A 15,487-nucleotide genomic window follows, 5' to 3' on the forward strand; every position below is an offset into this window, starting at 1 on the left:
ATGCCCTCTCCTGCTCCCACCTGCTAACACTTTCTCTGCTCCTTCTCACTGCTGGTGATATCTCTCCAAATCCTGGTCCTCCTCACCACATTCCCACAGTCATTTCTACCTCCCATCCACACTCTATCACAACCTTCCGTAACCTCTCCAACCTTATACCCATTCACCCAGCCCCCGCTTCCCCAGTCCCACTAACAGGAGCTCTGTGGAACGCTCGCTCTGTCTGCAACAAGCTTTCCTACATCCATGATCTTTTTGTTACTACCAAACTCTCCTTCCTCGCCATCACCGAAACCTGGCTCACCCCTTCTGACACAGCCTCTCCTGCTGCACTTTCGTATGGCGGCTTCCACCTTTCTCACACCCCCCGCCCCAGCAGCAAACATGGTGGAGGAGTTGGTTTTCTCCTGTCAGATACCTGCTCCTTCACCCCAATCCCACTGCCACCCTCTGTTACCCTCCCTTCCTTTGAGGTGCACTCTGTGCGCATCTACTCCCCCTCCAACCTCCAACTGGCTGTCATCTACCGCCCCCCAGGGCCAGCCACCACCTTCTTTGACCACTTCACCACCTGGTTACTTCATTTCCTTTCCGCGGACATCCCTACTATCATCATGGGCGACTTCAACATCCCCATTGACACTTCCCTCTCAGCTGCCACTAAACTTCTATCTCTCACTTCCTCCTTCGGCCTCACTCAATGGTCTTCTACAGCCACCCACAAAGATGGCCACACACTGGACCTCATCTTCACCCGCTCTGCTCCCTATCTAACCTCTCTAACTCACCTCTTCCTCTCTCTGACCACAACCTGCTCACATTCTCTTCCCTCTTCACTCCATGTCTACAATCCCCACCCCACAAACTTTCACACCCTCGCAGGAATCTTAAACACCTTGACCTACACTCATTCTCCGAATCCCTCCTCCCTCTTACAGATATAAGTTCCTTACACAATGCGGATGACGCTGCCGCTCTATATAACACCACAATAGCTGTAGCTTTGGAATCCGCTGCCCCACTTACACATACCAAAACTCGCAAAATCAACAGACAGCCCTGGCACACCAGCCTGACCAAAGAGCTGAGGCGAGCTTCCAGGGCTGCTGAGCGCAGATGGAAAAGATCCCACTCCAACGAGCATTTCATCGCATTCAAACAGTCCCTCACTACTTTCAAGACCACACTCGCCACAGCTAAACAAACCTACTTCTCATCTCTCATATCCTCCCTGTCTCACAACCCTAAACAGTTATTCAAGACCTTCAATTCTCTCCTCCGCCCCCCAGCACCTCCTCCCTCCCCACTCATCTCAGCTGAAGACTTTGCCTCATTTTTCAAGCAGAAAATTGATAACATCAGGGACAGTTTTGGTCAACAACCCCCAGAGCCCTTCCTCCCGACTTCCCAGCCCTCCACCTTCAAAACCAACTTCTCCACCATTACAGAAGATCGACTCTCCACTCTACTCTCAAGATCACATCTCACCACCTGTGCACTCGACCCGATCCCATCCCACTTCATCCCAAACCTCACCACAGTCTTCATCCCAACCCTAACCCATCTCTTCAACCTATCACTAACAACTGGTGTTTTCCCCTCAAGCTTTAAACATGCCTCCATCACACCTATCCTCAAAAAGCCCTCTCTTGACCCATCCTCTGTATCTAGCTATCGCCCTATATCACTTCTCCCATACGCCTCCAAGCTACTGGAACAACACGTCTACCTTGAACTGTCCTCCCATCTCTCTTCTTGCTCCCTCTTCGACCGCTTACAATCTGGCTTCCGGTCACACCACTCCACTGAAACTGCCCTTACTAAGGTCACCAATGACCTCTTAACTGCCAAGAGCAAGCGACACTACTCTGTCCTCCTCCTCCTGGACCTGTCGGCTGCCTTTGACACAGTGGACCATTCCCTATTATTACAGACCCTCTCATCCCTCGGCATCACAGACTTGGCCCTCTCCTGGATCTCATCATACCTAACAGACCGGACATTCAGCGTCTCCCACTCACACACCACCTCCTCACCTCGCCCCCTATCTGTCGGAGTCCCACAAGGTTCAGTCCTAGGGCCCCTGCTGTTCTCTATTTACACCTTTGGCCTGGGACAGCTCATAGAATCTCATGGCTTTCAGTATCATCTTTATGCTGATGACACACAGATCTACATCTCTGGACCAGATATCACCTCCCTACTAACCAGAATCCCTCAATGTCTGTCCACTATTTCATCCTTCTTCTCCACTAGATATCTGAAACTCAACATGGACAAAACAGAATTCATCATCTTTCCCCCATCTCACGTGACCCCCCCTACGAACCTATCAATTACAGTAAATGACTGCCCACTCTCCCCAGTCCCACAAGCTCGCTGCCTCGGAGTAATCCTTGATGCTGATCTCTCCTTCAAACCACATATCCAAACCCTTTCCACTTCCTGCCGACTTCAACTCAAAAATATTTCACGCATCCGTTCATTCCTCACCCAAGAATCTGCAAAAACCCTAGTCCATGCCCTCATCATCTCTCGCCTTGACTACTGCAACCTCATGCTCTGCGGCCTCCCCTCAAACACTCTCGCACCCCTCCAATCTATTCTAAACTCTGCTGCCCGACTAATCCACCTGTCCCCCCGCTATTCCCCAGCTTCTCCCCTCTGTCAATCCCTTCACTGGCTCCCAATTGCCCAGAGACTCCATTACAAAACCCTAACCATGACATACAAAGCCATCCACAACTTGTCTCCTCCATACATCTGTGACCTCGTCTCCCGGTACTTTCCTGCACGCAACCTCCGATCCTCACAAGATCTCCTTCTCTACTCCCCTCTTATCTCCTCTTCCCACAATCGCATGCAAGATTTCTCTCGCGCATCACCCCTACTCTGGAACTCTCTACCACAACATATCAGACTCTCACCTACCATCGAAACCTTCAAAAAGAGCCTGAAGACCCACCTCTTCCGACAAGCCTATAACCTGCAGTAACCACCGATCGACCAAACCGCTGCACGACCAGCTCTACCCTCGCCTACTGTATTATCACCCATCCCTTGAAGATTGTGAGCCCTCGCGGGCAGGGTCCTCTCTCCTCCTGTACCAGTTATGACTTGTATTGTTTAAGATTATTGTACTTGTTTTTATGTATACCCCCCTCACATGTAAAGCGCCATGGAATAAATGGCGCTATAACAATAAATAATAATAATAATAATAATAATACATATATACTACATACATACTACATACATACCACATACATACTACATGCTACATACATACTACATACATACTACATGCTACATACATTCATACATATATACTACATGCATGCTACATACATACTACATATATACTACATGCATGCTACATACATACTGCATGCTACATGCATGCTACATACATACTACATACATACTACATGCTACATACATACCACATATATACTACATACATACAATACATTCATACAATACATACATAGACATACAGTACATATAACATAGAGTAACATACTTACCAATACTTGTCACATTGTTCCCCGAAGCCATTGTCTTTTCCGGAATAAATATTAACATAACAAACCACAAAAATACTCACCCACGATCCGAAGCAGTCCACGAGTGTGTCCCACGATGATCTTGGGTAGAGAACTGCAGCATCAGCTGATGCTGCCGTTCTCTACGGGCTGCAGGAATCCAATGACGGAAGGTAGGTATCCTTCCGCACTGTATTCCTCCGCCACTTAAAAAAAAAAAAGTCCCTAGTCTCACTTTATGCCATTGCTGTGTGGGAAATTCCCACACAGCAATGGCATAAAGTGAGACTAGGGACTTTTTTTTTTTTAAGTGGCGGAGGAATACAGTGCGGAAGGATACCTACCTTCCGTCATTGGATTCCTGCAGCCCGTAGAGAACGGCAGCATCATCTGATGCTGCAGTTCTCTACCCAAGATCGTCGTGGGACACACTCGTGGACTGCTTCGGATCGTGGGTGAGTATTTTTGTGGTTTGTTATGTTAATATTTATTCCGGAAAAGACAATGGCTTCGGGGAACAATGTGACAAGTATTGGTAAGTATGTTACTCTATGTTATATGTACTGTATGTCTATGTATGTATTGTATGAATGTATTGTATGTATGTAGTATATATGTGGTATGTATGTAGCATGTAGTATGTATGTAGTATGTATGTAGCATGCATGTAGCATGCAGTATGTATGTAGCATGCATGTAGTATATATGTAGTATGTATGTAGCATGTATGTAGTATGTATGTAGCATGCATGTAGTATATATGTAGTATGTATGTAGCATGTAGTATGTATGTATGTATGTAGTATGTATGTGGTATGTATGTAGCATGTAGTATGTATGTAGCATGCATGTAGTATGTATGTAGCATGCATGTAGTATGTATGTAGTATGTATGTAGCATGCATGTATGTAGTATGTAGTATATATGTAGTATGTATGTAGCATGTAGCATGTATGTAGTATGTATGTGGTATGTATGTAGCATGTAGTATGTATGTAGCATGCATGTAGTATATATGTAGTATGTAGTATGTATGTAGTATGTATGTGGTATGTATGTAGCATGTAGTATGTATGTAGCATGCATGTAGTATGTATGTAGCATGCATGTAGCATGCATGTAGCATGCATGTAGCATGCATGTAGTATGTATGTAGTATGTATGTAGCATGTAGTATGTATGTAGCATGCATGTAGTATGTATGTAGTATTTTTTTTTTTTTTTTTTAACATTTAACACATTAGCCGGATGATGGGACTACTACTGTCCCATCATTGGCTAATGTGTCAATCACTGTCATGGTAGCAGGCATCGCCAGATGGGACTTGTAGTCCCATCGGACGATGCTTGCACAGACCCCCGGACATCAGCACAGCCCCCCGGCAGGCCGGCACAGCCCCCCGGCAGGCTGGTACAGACCCCCACAGGGTGCACAGACCACCGGCAGGCCGGCACAGCCCCCCGGCAGGCCGGTACAGACCCCCACAGGGTGCACAGACCACCGGCAGGCCGGCACAGCCCCCCGGCAGGCCGGTACAGACCCCCACAGGGTGCACAGACCACCGGCAGGCCGGCACAGCCCCCCGGCAGGCCGGTACAGACCCCGGGCAGTCCACACAGCCCCCCGGCAGGCCGGCACAGCCCCCCGGCAGGCCGGCAGAGACCCCCGGAAGGCCCGAAATGACGGCGCATCATGATGCGCACACACCGCGCATCATGATGACGTCAGGCTGTCAATCAACTGAACTTCCGATTCCGATGCCGAATTCCGATATTGAAAAAATATCGGAAGTCGGTATCGGAATTCCGATACAGCAAGTATCGGCCGATACCCGATACTTGCGGTATCGGAATGCTCAACACTAATAATAACACCACTCTGAAATCTAAGCTGGTGAAGATCGTTTACAAACTTTTTTTATCGCCATTACCTTGCAGGAGAAAAAAAAACACAAGCTGCTTTGAGACCTTCTCTTAAAAAGAAATATATTTGTCATTTTAGTAGTCGCCCCACTATGTTTATAAGATGCCCTTTGCCGTCTCTAGTATAATATTTCATTTATCCCACTTTCTTTATATTATTATACATTCAGGAATTTCCATACTGACTAATATTTTATATACACCTAAATGATCTTTGCTCTTTTTCTAAAACTTAAATCTAAGACTCAGATGACAAGGACATCATCCAAATATATATACAGTGTATATATATATATATATATATATATATATTATTCTGCTCATGTAATAAGACCCTGTCTGTGCAACAGGAGTAATGTTCTTTTTTTTACATAGAAACTTTTGTGGTATAAGAATCCTGTTACCACTCAAGGTATAGTTACCGTATATATTATGTTATCATTAATCACTGTGGATATAACTTTTGCATTTAACAATGTACTTGTGTTTTATGGCTTTTATAAGAGGCTGCATGTGTGTGTCTACCTTTGAGTTAGTACACAGTCATAAGATGGTGATCTGGAACATTAACTGGCCCTTATAGAAAAAAAAGTAGCAGGAAAATGTAATTTCTACTAATGGCAATGGGTATGTGAAATAGGCTGCTGTCTAGGGTACCATTGGACAGAAATTTATGAAGATATATAAAGTACCACTAAAGGAGCAAATTTAATGCTATTTTACCAGCAATATTTTATTGTAGCAATTTGTTTCAGCCCAGATCAGTTGAAGCCAGATATCCGCTTTATTATTGACAACTGCTTCATGTGATCTTAAGGGCTCATACTCACTTGCGAGAGACCCGCACGATTTTCATACGAGTCTCTCGCATGAAAACCTGGCACTGCCGCCGGCACTTGGACCAGAGCGTGAGGCTACATGCATTTCTATGTAGCCGCACGCTCCGGTCCCAGTGCCGGCAGCAGTGCCGGGATTTCATGCGAGAGACTCACACGAGAATCGTGCAAGTCTCTCGCAAGTGAGTATGAGCCCCTAGTCTGACGAACAGCCTAGTACATGCTCACATGTAAAACCAGGTTCACACACATACAGCGCTCTCTACTGAGCACTACGTCAGGGTTTCATTCATGGTCCCCGAAAAACAAGATTGCAATGTAAACCCTGGGAGAGACCCTGACGTTGCCATTTAGTATTATGAAAGCACACCTGTGATTGATTGCTATGGGCAGCAAAACAGAATTCTTTTTGACAGTTTTATAGATTTGAAGGGAAGGAGAAAACGAGTAAGGTTTGACGTGTTCGGATGGCTTATACGTTTTTTGATCAAAATTATGTTAACCAAGCACCCTTTATGATTTTCCTGCACTTTTGCTACTCATTTATTTACTGAAGGGTATTTGCTTATTATGTTTTTATCTTGGGTTTTGTCTGCTTAGTGGCCAGTGTGAACATGCGCTTACACACCAACTTACATTAAAGTTCACCTGTTTAGTTTTTTAGATCCAAAACTTTGTCAGCAGATCCTTTTATTTGTCAAGAATAAAAAAAAATCCTCCTTGTGTAACATTATCATTCTCAAGGTTGAAAGGTAATTTTGGTAATTACAGTAGTAAAAGTTGGCCATTACACTCAGACAATTCTGCACAAATAATGGAGTTAATAAAAACTACCTCTGACATTATATTGGAATGATGATTTAAGCAAAGCAAATAATGCAACTTTCAGTAATAAATCCCTAGGAAAAAGTGACTTTCTATCAATTAAAGAGACAACTTTTTTCTTGCTTGTTGTGAGAACAGTGATGTTCAGTAATAAATATTGATTGTTCATCCATAGACAGGAAAAAACATGTCCATCTTGGATTGATTTGATTTTGTGACACAGTTTATCTTCTATCCCTTAAAATGATCTCACATGGCCTCCTCTATATCGGTAGGACCACAAATCAAAGTATTAGAATGAATATCACAGCATAAATGAAACAATCGGTAACTTGTACATGTAAGGGATGCTTCTCACAAAATTAGAATATCATCAAAAGTTAATTTATTTCAGTTCTTCAATTCAAAAAGTGAAACTCATGTATTAATATAGAGTCATTACACACTGAGTGATCTATTTCAAGTGTTTATTTCTGTTAATGTTGATGATTATGGCTTACAGCCAATGATAACCCAAAAGTCATTATCTCAGTAAATTTGAATAAATAAAGAGAATCTGTCACCCTATTTTTGTCCTATCAGCTGCTTGCACCGACATCAGGGGCTTATCTACAGCATTCTGTAATGCTGTAGATAAGCCCCGGATGTAACCTGAAAGATAAGAAAAAAGAGTTAAGGCCCCGTCACACACAATGATCTCGCTAGCGCGATCGCTAATTTTGTGACGCCACAGCGATCTCGCCAGCTAGCTGTCTTGGGACAGCTCACCAGCGATCAGCCTAACGATGTCCCAGCGATCCCATTATGTCGGATCGTTGGTGGGATTGCTAGGACATCGTTATGTGTAACACTGGTTTCTAATGTAAACATCGGGTATCCAGGAGCCGCGGCTCTTGGATACCCGCTGTTTACCTTGGAAACCGGTGGACACGCTGTAATTTTCATTTTTATTTCCCAGATTTTGATTCTTGCATTTCTACCTGTTAAATACCATTCTGTTAGTTGCTGCCCATTGTTCAAGCTTATCAAGATCAATCTGAATCCTTTCTCTGTCTTCTCCAGTGTTAGCTATCCCTGGTGTCCCAGGGTTGCTGCTGGAGGAGAAAAGAGTGGAGCATTGCTGCAGGCCACAGGCTGGGATGTATGGGTGTTAGGATGTGCGGTGCACCACTGCGGGTTTCCGGTGCTGCGGTTCCATGGTTTCCTATGCGATGGACTCCGGTAAAATGGCTGCCGGGGGTGGCGCATGCACAGAGGGAAATCTCAGCACCAAGATCTCAGGAGATCTCATCTCCAGAGATCTCCATCTGCACATGCGTCTCTCCCGGCAACCGTTTTCCCGGAGTTCACCGCATAGGAAACGATAGAACTGCGGGGGCTCTGGCCTTTCATAAAATGATGGCAGAGCCCCCGCAGCAGCATTGGGCACACCCGCAGCAGCACCGGAGACACCCACAGCAGCACCGGACACCTGCAGCGGCGCATCGCACATCGGAATGCCCCCTCATCCCAGCCTGCAGCAATGCTCCACTCTTTCTTCCTCCAGCCGTGAACCTGGTACTCTGCTCCACCGCGGCCGATAAGGTATATCTGCATTATAAGATGCACCCCATTTTCACCCCAAATTTTGAGGAAAAAAGGGCATCTTATAATCCAAAAAATATGGAATGTGGTAAAAATACACTTTTTCATTCCTGTCATGACATTTTGCAGTAATTTCTGAAAATCACCTGAAAGGTTAGTAAACTACCTGTCAGCCTTTTTCAATATGTCAGGGGGCACTGTTTTTAAAATGGTGTAACTTTTGGGGGGTTTCCAATATATAGGACCCCCAAAGTCATTTCAAAACTGGATAGGTCTCTAAAAAAATAAATTTTGTAACCTGCCTTGGAAAAAAGGAAAAGTTACTGCTACATTTTTAAACATTCTAAAATGCAAGCAAAATAAAATAACATTTTACAAATGGTGCTGAATTAAAACAGACATGTAGGAAATGTTATTTATTAATGGTTTTCTATGTTTTGACTGTCTGGTTTAACCCCTTTACTCCCAAGGGTGGTTTGCACGTTAATGCCCAGGCCAATTTTTACAATTCTGACCACTGTCCCATTATTAGGTAATAACTCTGGAATGCATCCATGGATCCCGGTGATTCTGACATTCTCACAGAGATATGGCACACAAAAAACTTAATATGTAGCATTTCCCACATGTTTACTTTACATCAGCACAGTTTTGGAACCAAAATTTTTTTTGGTTCGGAAGTTATAAGGGTTAAAAATTGATCAGCGATTTCTCATTTTTACAACACCATTTTATTTTTAGGGACCACATCACATTTGAAGTCAATTTGAGGGGTCTATATGATAGAAAATACCCAAAAGTGACACCACTCTAAAAACTGCACCCCTCAAGGTGCTCAAAACCACATTCAAGAAGTTTATTAACCCTTTAGGTGCGTCACAGGAATTTTTTGAATATTTAAAAAAAAAATGAACATTTAACTTTTTTTCGCTAAAAAAATACTTCAGGTTCAATTTTTTTTATTTTACCAAGGGTAACAGGAGAAATTGGACTGCAAAAGTTATTGTGCAATTTGTCCTGAGTACGCTGATACTTGATATGTGGGGGGGGGACCACTGTTTTGGTGCATGGCAGACCTCAGCAGGGAAGGTGCGCCGTTTGACTTTTTCAATGCAAAATTGTCTGGAATTCAGATCGGACGCCATGTCGCGTTTGGAGAGCCCCTGATGTACCTAAACAGTGGAAACCCCCCCAAGTGACCCCATTTTGGAAACTAGACCCCCCAAGGAACTTATCTAGATATGTGGTGAGAACTTTGAACCCACAAGGGCTTCACAGAAGTTTATAACGTACAGCGGTACAGTTAAAAAATCATATTTTTTCCACAAAAATGATCTTTTCACCCCCAATTTTTATTTTTCCAAGGGTAACAGGTCCCTAAAAGTTTTTGTGCAATTTGTCCTGAGTACGCTGATACCCCATATGTGGGTGTAAATGACTATTTGGGCGCATGGCAGAGCTCGGAAGGGAAGCAGCGCCATTTGACGTTTTTGGCTGGAATTGAGATCGGACACCATGTCGCGTTTGTAAAGCCCCTGATGTACCAAAACAGTAGAAACCCCCTACAAATGACAACATTTTGGAAACTAAACCCCCCAAGGAACTTATCTAGATGTGTGGTGAGCACTTTGAACCCCCCAGTGCTTCACAGAAGTTTATAACGCCCGGGCGTGAAAATAAAAAAAATCGCATTTTTTCCACAAACATCATCTTTTAGTCACCAATTTTTTCACTTTCCCAAGGGTACAAGGAGAAATTGGACCCCAAAAGTTGTTGTCCAATTTGTCCTGAGTACGCTGATACCTCATATGTGGGAGAAAACTACTGTATGGGCACACGTTGGGGCTCGGAAGGGAAGTAGTGACGTTTTGGAATGCAGACTTTGATGGAATGGTCTGCGGGCGTCATGTTGCTTTTGGAGAGCCCCTGATGTACTTAAACAGTGGAAACTCCCCACAAGTGACCCCATTTTGGAAACTAGACCCCCTAAGGAACTTATCTAGATGTGTGGTGAGCACTTTGAACCCCCCAGTGCTTCACAGAAGTTTATAACGACCGGGTGTGAAAATAAAAATATCGTATTTTTTCAGCAAACATCATCTTTTAGTCCCCATTTTTTTTATTTTCCCAAGGGTAATAGGAGAAATTGGATGCCAAAAGTTGTTGTCCAATTTGTCCTGAGTACACCGATACCCCATATGTGGGAGAAAACTACTGTATGGGCACACGTCGGGGCTCGGAAGGGAAGTAGTGACGTTTTGGAATGCAGACTTTGATGGAATGGTCTGCGGGTGTCATGTTGCTTTTGGAGAGCCCCTGATGTACCTAAACAGTGGAAACCCTCCACAAGTGACCCCATTTTGGAAACTAGACCCCCTAAGGAACTTATCTAGATGTGTGGTGAGCACTTTGAACCCCCCAGTGCTTCACAGAAGTTTATAACGACCGGGCGTGAAAATAAAAATATCGTATTTTTTCAACAAACAATCTTTTAGTCCCCATTTTTTTATTTTCCCAAGGGTAACAGGAGAAATTGGACCCCAAAAGTTGTTGTCCAATTTATCCTGAGTATGCTGACACCCCATATGTGGGAGAAAACTACTGTATGGGCACACGTCGGGGCTCGGAAGGGAATTAGTGACGTTTTGGAATGCAGACTTTGATGGAATGGTTTGTGGGTGTCATGTTGCCTTTGGAGAGCCCCTAATGTACCTAAACAGTGGAAACCCCCCACAAATGACCCCATTTGGAAACTAGACCCCCTAAGGAACTTATCTAGATGTGTGGTGAGCACTTTGAACCCCCAAGTGCTTCACAGAAGTTTATAATGCCCAGGCATGAAAATAAAAAAATCGTATTTTTTCCACAAACATGATCAATTAGTCTCCAATTTTTTTATTTTCCCAAGGGTAACAGGAGAAATTGGACCCCAAAAGTTGTTGTCCAATTTATCCTGAGTACGCTGATGCCTCATATGTGGGAGAAAACTACTGTATGGGCACACGTCGGGGCTCGGAAGGGAAGTAGTGACGTTTTGGAATGCAGACTTTGATGGATTGGTCTGCGGGTGTCATGTGCGTTTGGAGAGCCCCTGATGTACCTAAACTATTCAAACTCCCCACAAGTGACCCCATTTTGGAAACTAGACCCCCCATGGAACTTATCTAGATGTGTGGTGAGCACTTTGAACCCCCAAGTGCTTCACAGAAGTTTATAACACCTTGGCGTGAAAATAAAAAAATCATTTTTTCCACAAAAATGATATTTTTGCCCACAATTTTTTATTTTTCTAAGGGTAACAGGAGAAATTGGACCCCAAAAGTTGTTTTGCAATTTGTCCTGAGTATGCTGATACCCTATATGTGGGGGTAAAACACTGTTTGGGCGCATGGCAGAGCTTGGAAGGGAAGGAGCACCATTTGACTTTTCCCACGCAGAATTGGCTGGAATTGAGATCAGACGCCATGTTGCATTTGGAGAGCACCTGATGTGCCCAAACAGTGGAAACCCCCCAATTATAACTCCAACCCTAACCCCAACACACCCCTAACCCTAATCTGAGCCCTAGCCCTAACCCTAGCCCTAACCCTAGCCCTAACCCTAACCCTAGCCCTAACCCTAACTCTAATGGGAAAATGGAAATAAATACTTTTTTTAATTTTATTATTTTTCCCTAACTAAGGGGGTGATAACGGGGGGTTTGATTTACTATTTATGGCGGTTTTTATGTTTGGCAGCTGTCGCACGCTAAAAGACGCTTTTTATTGTAAAAATAGTTTTTGCATCACCACATATTGAGAGCTATCATTTTTCCGTATTTTGACCCACCGCATCATGTGAGGTCTTATTCTTTGCGGGACGAGTTGATGTTTTTATTGATACCATTTTCGGGCACGTGACTTTTTTTTATCGCTTTTTATTCTGATTTTTGGAACGCAGAATGAACAAAAACCAGCAATTCATGAATTTCTTTTGGGGGGTGCGTTTACACCGTTCCGCTTGCGGTAAAATTGATAAAGTGGTTTTATTCTTCGGGTCAGTACGAAGTATCTCATTTATGTTTTTTTTTACATTTTGTCGCTTTTATGCAATAAAAACAATTTTATATAAAAAATAATTATTTTTGCATCGCTTTATTCTGTGAGCTATAACTTTTTTACTTTTTTGCTGATGATGGTGGCCCCTTTTTTTGCAGGACAAGATGACGTTTTCAGCGGTACCATGTTTATTCATATCTGTCTTTTTGATTTTGCGTTATTGCACTCTTTGTTTGGCGGTATGATAATAAAGCATTGTTTTTTGCTTTTTTTTTTTAAGGGGTTCGCTAAAGGGGTTAACTAGTGGGATTATTTTATAGGGGGAGTCGTTACGGATGTGGCGATACTAAATATGTGTACTTTTATCACAAAATTAACACCACTAATGACTGATCACTTATTTGTTATTTTAGTGGATTTTGTGTAAAAGGACTGAATTATATTTCTTCTCTTTAGTAAGATCAAGTCCGCTCTTTTTATAAAATCCTGTCTGTATTTTGTTAATAGTACCTTTATTGGTGTGAATAGAAATAATATACACACACATATTTTTAGATAAAATATATCTATATTTTATTAAACGCTTTTTTTGCATACATTCATGTATATGTTTTTCATTTAATTTGCGATAATATATATATATATATATATATATATATATATATATATTTTAAATTTATACATATACATTTTTAAATTCCTTCTTGGGACAGTGTGGATTTTCCTGGAGATCCGTTCAGCCGTTCTAGTATGGTGAATAGAGTGTCTTGTTGGTTTCCCTTTTTTTCTTCCTTAGTTAGTTCGCGATTTTTTCTGATGTGCTTTTTTTCTTTTTTCACAATTTTTCCATCCTTTTTTTTCTTATAAGTTTTATCTGGGAAATTAATAAAGAAATACTGTTATTTTATGTAGAATTTTACAATCGTGTTTTTATCATGTGATTGATTTATACGTCACAGCATGAACTTTGACTTTTTGTAAAAAACATGTGACCATTGGCGCGAATTTCAAATGTGAGATGTATTTAATCTGGCAGCAATGCCACTTTTTCATGTATGTCATCCCCTGAGGAAGAAGTAGTTCATGCTTCGAAACGTGTTGGGAATAAAAACATTGATCTTTTAATACATCGGTAATTGTGCAATATGTTAAGCAGCGCACGAAGTCCAAAAAAAGCTCCATAGGATCTGATGTGTCGGCGGTCACTTGTTTGACCCTTGGATGTGCAGCAGCTGACCACTAACTCTATATGCTTTAACTCTCCTACAGCAGGTGAGTAGATTCTATATACCTTTATAACTTTATCATTGGATAAGACCCTATTTGCGCTTTTTTGTTCCTATAGTGCAGAATAATGAGCTTAATGTTCACATTTGTCACATTGTCTAGAGGATTTAACAAGTAATACTTGGTTCTTCATTGCAGCACAGTCAGTTCTGGAACATGCACACAAGTATATTCAGTACTTGTACAATGATGAGCAAAAGGGTAACAATGTTTTGAACTTTTGACTTTCATGCTCCATATCTCACCATCCACTACAGGTTCTAATGTGGGACTACCATCATTTTACAGACAATCATCTTGGCTATCTCATACATAAATTTGACTTGCAACTATTTAGCATATGATTAGGCTAGTTTCACACTAGCGCATTTTCCATGCAGCGCTCGGCGCCGCTAAGCCCCGCCCCCTGCTGGCTCCCTGCCCGCCCCATCCGGTCATCGCCGCCTACTATCGCACACAGCTGCATGCGATCTGCGCACCCTATCTTTAGCATAGGGTGCGCAGACCGTGCGCTGGCCGTGCGCTAGTAGGATTTTAGCGTGCGATGCACACTTTTGAAGGTGTGCTGGTGTGCGCCGAACGCACCATGTTGCATTTTGGCACGCTCGGCGCACCTTCAAAAGTGCGCAGCGCAAGCTAAAATCCTACTAGCGCACGGCCAGCGCACGGTCTGCGCACCCTATGCTAAAGATAGAGTGCGCAGATCGCATGCAGCCGTGTGCGATAGTAGGCGGCGATGACCGGATGGGGCAGGCAGGGAGCTGGCAGGGGGCGGGGCTTAGCGGCACCGAGCGCTGCGTGGAAAATACGCTAGTGTGAAACTAGCCTTAGTTATGCAGATTCTTGTCATGTCACTGCATTGTTACTGTTTTGCTCCTGGTTGTGGAAAAATCTTTTTCTTCCTGTCTACAACCAAATACAAAAGTCAAAAGTGCAAAACATTGCTACCCTTTTGCTCTTCTCTGTATATACACATATATTCAAATATTATTATTATTTATTTTTATAGCTCCATTTATTCCATGGCACTTTACATGTGAAAAGGGGTGTACATGATAAAAACAAGTACAATAATCTTAAACAATACAAAATAAACAAAATAGTTCTTGCTCCTAGGTGGTCAATAGCTAGACATTTGGATACACAATAGACCTTTGTGTATTTCCATTGCACTCATCACTGCTCTCTATACATGAGCTTGTTCAGGTCACAGCTCCGTGACTGGTTTATTCATCACAATTTGTAATGTCTCTGTTACTTACGTGTGACTGCTCCTCCTTGGAAGAGTTAACTTAGATCACAAGCTCAAAGAGTAGGGGTTAGTCCATAAATGGTTCCATTAACTGTCATGTTGTTTTGCAAAACATCATGATATTTGTTAGTGCTTTGTAAATATATTATACTTAATATTACTGTCAATTATGATGCTGTAAAAGAAAAAGTAATTGA

Source organism: Dendrobates tinctorius, unplaced genomic scaffold, assembly GCF_039654945.1.
Source record: "Dendrobates tinctorius isolate UK_male_01 unplaced genomic scaffold, ASM3965494v1 ptg000083l, whole genome shotgun sequence".
Lineage (NCBI taxonomy): Eukaryota > Metazoa > Chordata > Amphibia > Anura > Dendrobatidae > Dendrobates > Dendrobates tinctorius.